Below are 6,677 nucleotides of genomic sequence, written 5' to 3'. Positions count from 1 at the left end.
TATGAGGTGTGGTTTAATCAGGGCTGCTACAGTAACAAGAGGGCATCCTCAATGTCTAGAGGAAAGCAGGTTTCATCACCAACACAGAAAGGGGTTCTTGACTGTAAGAGCAGTGAGACTGTCGAACTCTCTGCTTGAGGCATAATGGCAAAATCCATAGAGGAGTTTGAGAGAGGACTAGACGTTTTTTTAGAGCATTATGATATTACAGGATATAGACTTTTAAAGGGGTTCTGTCAGAAAAGTTAAAAAAAATCATACTCGCCTGTGCCTTTTGAGGCCGGTCACCAGGAGGCTGCTCTTCTTCTTTTCCTTTTGGCAGCTGTCCGAGCGCAGGGCAGAGGCTGGCAATGTTCCAGCTTCTGCCCCTGCTCCGACCATCAGTGGTCAGTGGTTGACATGTCACAAGTGATGCGTAACCAACTGTTTGGCCTGGCCGCATCTAACCTCTGCCGTCCTTGGAGAGTCGACATTGAGTGCACATGCGTCCCCCTTCCCAGCGCGCTGTGGACTCTCCGAGGAACGCAGAGGATAGACACTTACAGGTCGACGAGAGCGCGCAGGAGCCGACCCCTTGTGTGCTGGGTAAACAGCAGAGGGAAGAACAACAACGAGATTAGGTGACTTAGCTTTGTTTTTTTCACTCTCCTTTTTACAGCTTACACTCTACAGGGATGCAGGTGAGTATACATTTTTTTATTTTACTGACAGCACCCCTTTAAATAACTGGCGGGGTTGTTGATCCGGGTCTTGAAGTCAGGTAGGAATTTTCAAACGTTGATCGAGGAATTATTCTGACTGCCATTATGGAGTCAGGAAGGAATTCTTTCCCCCACAATGGGCTAAATTGGCTTCTGCTTCGCGTTTATTTTTTTTGTTTTCCTCTGGATCAACAAGAATGGGGAGGGGGGGGGGTGGAAATAGGCTGACCTAGATGGACATTAAAATCTTTTAGCCTAACATATGTTACTATGTGAATGCCAAGCAACATATGGAGACTCCATGTAAAAGGACCAAAAGGTATGGTGGTTGGAAAATTGTCCAATGTGGTGGTGCCATATCATAAAGGTAAGCAAGTAAGTGTGCAAAAGCCAACAGAACTAAACATATCCTGTTAGAACTTGTCAAATGGTGCCAGTTCTGGTCACTTCACGAGGTAAGCACACTTAGGAGCTTTTACCATTGTGTTTCTAGCTTATGTAATGCATCCTATTGTAGCTGTATGGTCCGTGGAGTCTATACTTCTGCCCGTGTGCATCCCCTAGGTTATATATAACAGATACAGAGGTTTAAGGGATATAGTCCTTGTCCTGAAGCTTAACAAACACGGTCAGTGAGCAGAACACTATGCCAATTAGAAACACCCCTAATAGACTCTAACCAATGGAGCGTTCCAAAAGGTTGGCTGTCCAACTTACACTCTGCCTGAAGGACATCCTTGGATTGGTTGAACATGAAGGATCTTGCCTCTGCATTCCAGGAAAACTGAAGCATTAGGTGATGGCCTCTGAGAGCAACCATGGACTCTGCCTGGTCCTCCTGAGCAAGGCCTTTTTTTTTTTTTTAGGATTGGGTCTCCTCTGTTTAATACAGAAGGATTTTGATTGAGGAACTTTCCCCTCTCTTGCTCTTATATCCTATAGGGCAGTGTTCCCCAACTCCAGTCCTCAGGGACCACCAACAGGTCATGTTTTCAGGATTTCCTCAGTGTTACACAGGTGATGTAATTATTGTCAGTGCCTCAGACATTGCCACAGGTGTTCTTACTATAGGATACCCTGAAAACATGACCTGTTGGTGGTCCCTGAGGACTGGAGTTTGGGACCTCTGCTATAGGGCATATGGGACAGTTTTTCCAGTGAGGGCAGCCCCTTTAACTTCCCTCATATATGGCCTGCAGATTACAGGAGCACTACTATACTATAGTCTCTGCAGTGAATGTTGAGAACATCCGTTATATTGTCCTTTAACCCGATAAGGACTTAGAGCCGTCAATATATGGAGCATGGTGCTGGGCTTTAATCCCACACCAATAGTAAAAGTAGACCTGAAAAATAACAGAAGAAATTCAGTAAAAAAGGATATTAAAAACTGGCACTTTCTATCACGGGGAAAAGAACGCAGCGAAGATAATTTTGGTAGCTGAAGAAAAAAATAGGGCCTTAAAACCACCCCATGGGTAAAATCACAAGTGTTTTTAACAGATCACAGAAAGCGCCCATCCTCACCGATACAAGGGGGCAGGCTCGGCCTCTTGTATCGATGTATCAGGGAGTATGGCTGCTTTCTGTGATCTTTGTCTTGTTTGATAATTCCCTTTCTGTGATTCTATCTAAAAAAAAGTGTTTAGGACTAGAGATGAGCGAACGTACTCGTTTAGGGCGATTTCGCAATCGAGCACCGCTTTTTTCGAGTAACTAACTACTTGGGTGAAAATATTTGGGGGGCGCCGGGTGTTGCAAGGGGGAGGGGGGGGGGGAGAGAGAGAGCTCCCCCTGTTCCCCGCTCCACCATGCCACCCCCCGAATCTTTTCGCCCGAGTAGTCAGGTACTCGAAAATAGCGGTGCTCGATTGCGAAATCGCCCTAAACGAGTACGTCCACTCCTCTCTATTTAGGACTAAAATGTGATTGTTTCCAGTAAGAGACGCCAAGTAATCCTGTAGATATCATGGCTGTTAATGGCTAACACAAATACATGATGTTATAGTGAGCTTTCCAACCTCTCTGGGTCCTTCCTCAGGCAGTGTTTTAGGCCTGAACCACCCTAGTCCTTAAGGAGTTAAGAAGTAGCAAGGGCCTGGGAATCTGGAGCTGTGACTGGTTTGGTCATCCACCAGTAGGTCCCCAGAGAGGAAGCGATGTGCTACAGCTCTCAGGAAGTGAAGCTGCTTTATAGTCCGAAGCTCGTATAGTAATAACACAGCGGCTACAATGTGGTAGGGAGTTCATTCCCAACCTTAGAGCCCCCAACTCTTGTGGTGGCCCAGCGACTGCCGTCCTTCGTGCACTTTATACTTAACATATAGATTTAATCTGCATAATAACTTAAAGGGGCATTCCACTTGTGAAGCGAAGTTTCAAAAATTCCACCCATGAAAGGTGTTTGCGCCTGGTCATGGGTAGAAATTGCGAAGCCATTACCTTCTTATCCTGTCCTCTATCTTTGATGTTTCGCTATATTGCTATTTTCCAAGATAGCCGCTGCATCCCTGCTGATATTCAGCTGGAAAGTACATTTACCACCAGTCCTTGGTCTGTACTTTGCGTACTCTGCGGCCCCACTGAGCGCTGTCCTGCTATTGGTCAGCAATCCACTTCTGAGAGCCGAAGTGAAAAAAAAAACAAAAAAAAAAAAAACACCTTCCTACTGAGCATGCCTGACCTGTAGTGCTGGAATGTCTACAGGACGTATCCAGGGGCAACCAGGGAATAAACACTGAAGTGGTGGGAGAAGGTAATGGTTTATAGAGTGACAGATGCAAAATCCAAAGCAGGACCACATTGCAGGCGTTAATTATATTTGATTATCATTGATTTGACAGCAACTTTGTGTAACCGGAATACCCCTTTAAGTATATTTGTAAATATGTTACTTGAACTGCGCCTCAGTTAGAGCTCCATGGTTGCTATTGGAAACACTACTACTAGCTTGACTAAACTTCTACAATGCAGTGGACCAGTTTTCTTCTATGTTGAAGTATTGTGCAGAGAGCACACTCCAGAATGCCCATCACCCAAGCAGGCTCTGTGCAGGTATTTGATTAATATAGAATGCTGAGAGATTTCAGCTCTGAAGACTGTAGAATGGTGAATGCCGCTCTGGAGTATAATACAAAATACAACCCCAATTCCAAAAAAGTTGTATAAAAGGCAAATAAGTGTAAAGAAAAAAAAAAAAGAATGCCATGACTTGGAAATCTCATATCGCCCTATTTTATGCACAGTAGAACACAGAACATATCAGAGGGGAAAGGGAGACATTTTTCCATTTCATTTAAAAAAAAATGAACCCATTTAGAAGCAGGTCCTACATCTGGGACTACTAAAGCACCAGCATGGCAGTCTACAACTGGGGCCAAGCTCTCTTGTTCCCCTCCAAACTGACTGTCTCACCATTTAGAGGTTAAAGAAACACATACAGCGGCTGCTTTTTATTACAGACCCCCAGCTAGTGCGCGTTGGACCTCCTTTAGGTACCACTAGGGGTGGAAATGGTTCTGCAGGAATATTGGCCCCTGTGGACAGGAAGCTGCTTGTAGTCGGTGCTGACAGGGTCTGATCAGCTGACAGCAACGGGTCGTCTGCTGTGCCAAGGAACGATGCGTTGTGTTTTCGGATGTGTAAGAGGGTGGTACATCGCCCCCTAGGTTTGCATTGGAATGTTGCATATAAACGTTTACTGTCCTTTCCTAAGTGTGTTGTAAGCAATGTTTGGTTAAACGCTGTACTCTCCGGGTGCTGGGTGTGGCGACCCGTGTCTGGCACATTGTGCCAAAAGTCCCGCGGCCCTGGAAACCAGGGAATGGTATAAAAGTTTGGGCGGTGCCCATTCCCTGGTAGATTAGGAGTAACCCAGCCAAACTTGGTGTGTAGTGAGCACTGCAAGAGGAAGCCCAAGGCCTAGCAGCAGCATACAGGTGGGGACGACGTCCTGACTCCATGGAGTCTGCCACCCCAGCATGCAGAGTTGAATAAAGTTATGTTAAAAAGTTAGCAATGGCCCCGATTACTTCCTATGGGGATGAGAGCAGGAAGGAAAGCAGTTGCTGAAAAACTATTGGGCTGGGCAGATGAAGTGGACATTAGGTACCCCGAGGAGGACGCTGCATTGCCTGACCCAGGTAGTCCATGAGGAAACTGTAAAAATATTTGAGGGGTTTCTGAGAGACGCCATCCTAGAATACCTCAAGGAGAACAAGGGAATAACTCTTCACCAGCATGGATTCATGAAGGGTCGCTCATGTCAGACCAATCTGATCAGCTTCTACGATGAAGTAAGCTCTAGGCTGGACCTGGGAGAGTCTATTGATCTCGTATATCTGGACTTCTCTAAAGCCTTTGACACCGGGCCGCATAATAGGCTGATATATAAAATGAGGCAGCTCGGACTGGGCGATGACGTGTGTATCTGGGTAAAGAACTGGCTAAGAGATAGAAAACAGAGGATGGTAATAATTAGTTCATACTCTGATTGGGCCACCGTCACTAGCGGGGTGCCACAGGGCTCTGTATTGGGCCCCACTCTGTTCAATATATTTATCAACGACCTGATAGAGGGGCTGCACAGCAAAATATCAATATTTGCAGATGATACAAAATTATACAAGATAATTGATACAACGGAGGACAATGTACGGCTACAAACGGACCTAGATAAACTGGGGGCTTGGGTGGAAAAATGGCAAATGAAGTTCAATGTTGATAAATGTAAGGTTATGCACATGGGCAGGAGAAACGGATGTCACCAATATACACTAAATGGGGTACTGTTAGGGAAAAGTGATATAGAAAAAGACCTCGGGGTACTAGTGGACTATAGACTAAACTGGAGTAACCAATGCCAGTCAGCTGCTGCAAAAGCAAATAAAGTCTTGGGATGCATTAAAAGAGGTATAGGGGCGAGGGACGAGAACGTTATTCCCCACTATATAAGGCACTTGTCAGGCCTCACATGGAATACTGCGCACAGTTCTGGTCACCGGTGCTCAGGAAAGATGTTACAGTACTGGAGGGGGTTCAAAGAAGGACAACTAAACTAATACATGGAATGACGGGACTGGAATACCCTGAGAGGCTATCCAAATTGGGATTATTTACCCTGGAAAAAAGACGGCTAAGGGGTGACCAAATAACTATGTATAAATACATGAGGGGACAATACATGGATCTCTCCCAGGATCTGTTTATACTCAGGACTGCGACGGTAACAAGAGGGCATCCGCTACATTTAGAGGAAAGCAGGTTTCATCGCCAACACAGAAAAGGGTTCTTAACTGTAAGGCTGCATTCACACAGGGCGGATTTGCCGCGGTTCTGCCGCAGCAGATCCGCCCGCAGCCACTAATCTTGGGATTAGCCAGCCATGTGGACGAGGTTTCTCAGAAACCTCATCCACACGGGACGGCTAATCCGCTGCGGTAAAACCGCGGCGGTTCTCCCGGCGGAAATCTCGCGTTTTTTCCTGCGGCCAAACCGCGAGATTTCCGACGAAAATATGCCCCGTGTGAACCCAGCCTTAGAGCAGTTAGATTGTGGAACTCTCTGCCTGAGGAAGTGGTGATGGCAAAATCCATAGAGGAGTTTAAAAGGGGATTTGATGTCTTTCTGGAGAAGAAGGATATTATAGGTTATAAATCTAAGATTATTTGTTAATCCGGGTATACAGGCAGGTAGGAACTATTAGGGGTTGATCCAGGGAACAGTCTGATTGCCATTAGGGAATCTGGAAGGAATTTTCCCCCAAATGGGCTAATTGGCTCCTACCTCTTGGGGTTTTTTACCTTCCTCTGGATCAACACAGGAGGATAAATAGGCTGGACTAGATGGACATTGTCTTCATTCGGCCTTACATACTATGTTACTATGTTACCATGAAATCCCGGCCTCGGCTAGTCTAGCACTGATGACCAGGTCTCATCAGACGTTGCTCTGCTTCCTGTCTAATGTGGGTTCACA

The sequence above is a fragment of the Eleutherodactylus coqui genome, chromosome 2 (genome assembly GCF_035609145.1).
Source record: "Eleutherodactylus coqui strain aEleCoq1 chromosome 2, aEleCoq1.hap1, whole genome shotgun sequence".
In the NCBI taxonomy this organism is placed as follows: Eukaryota; Metazoa; Chordata; class Amphibia; order Anura; family Eleutherodactylidae; genus Eleutherodactylus; species Eleutherodactylus coqui.
This window is presented reverse-complemented; position numbering follows the sequence as displayed.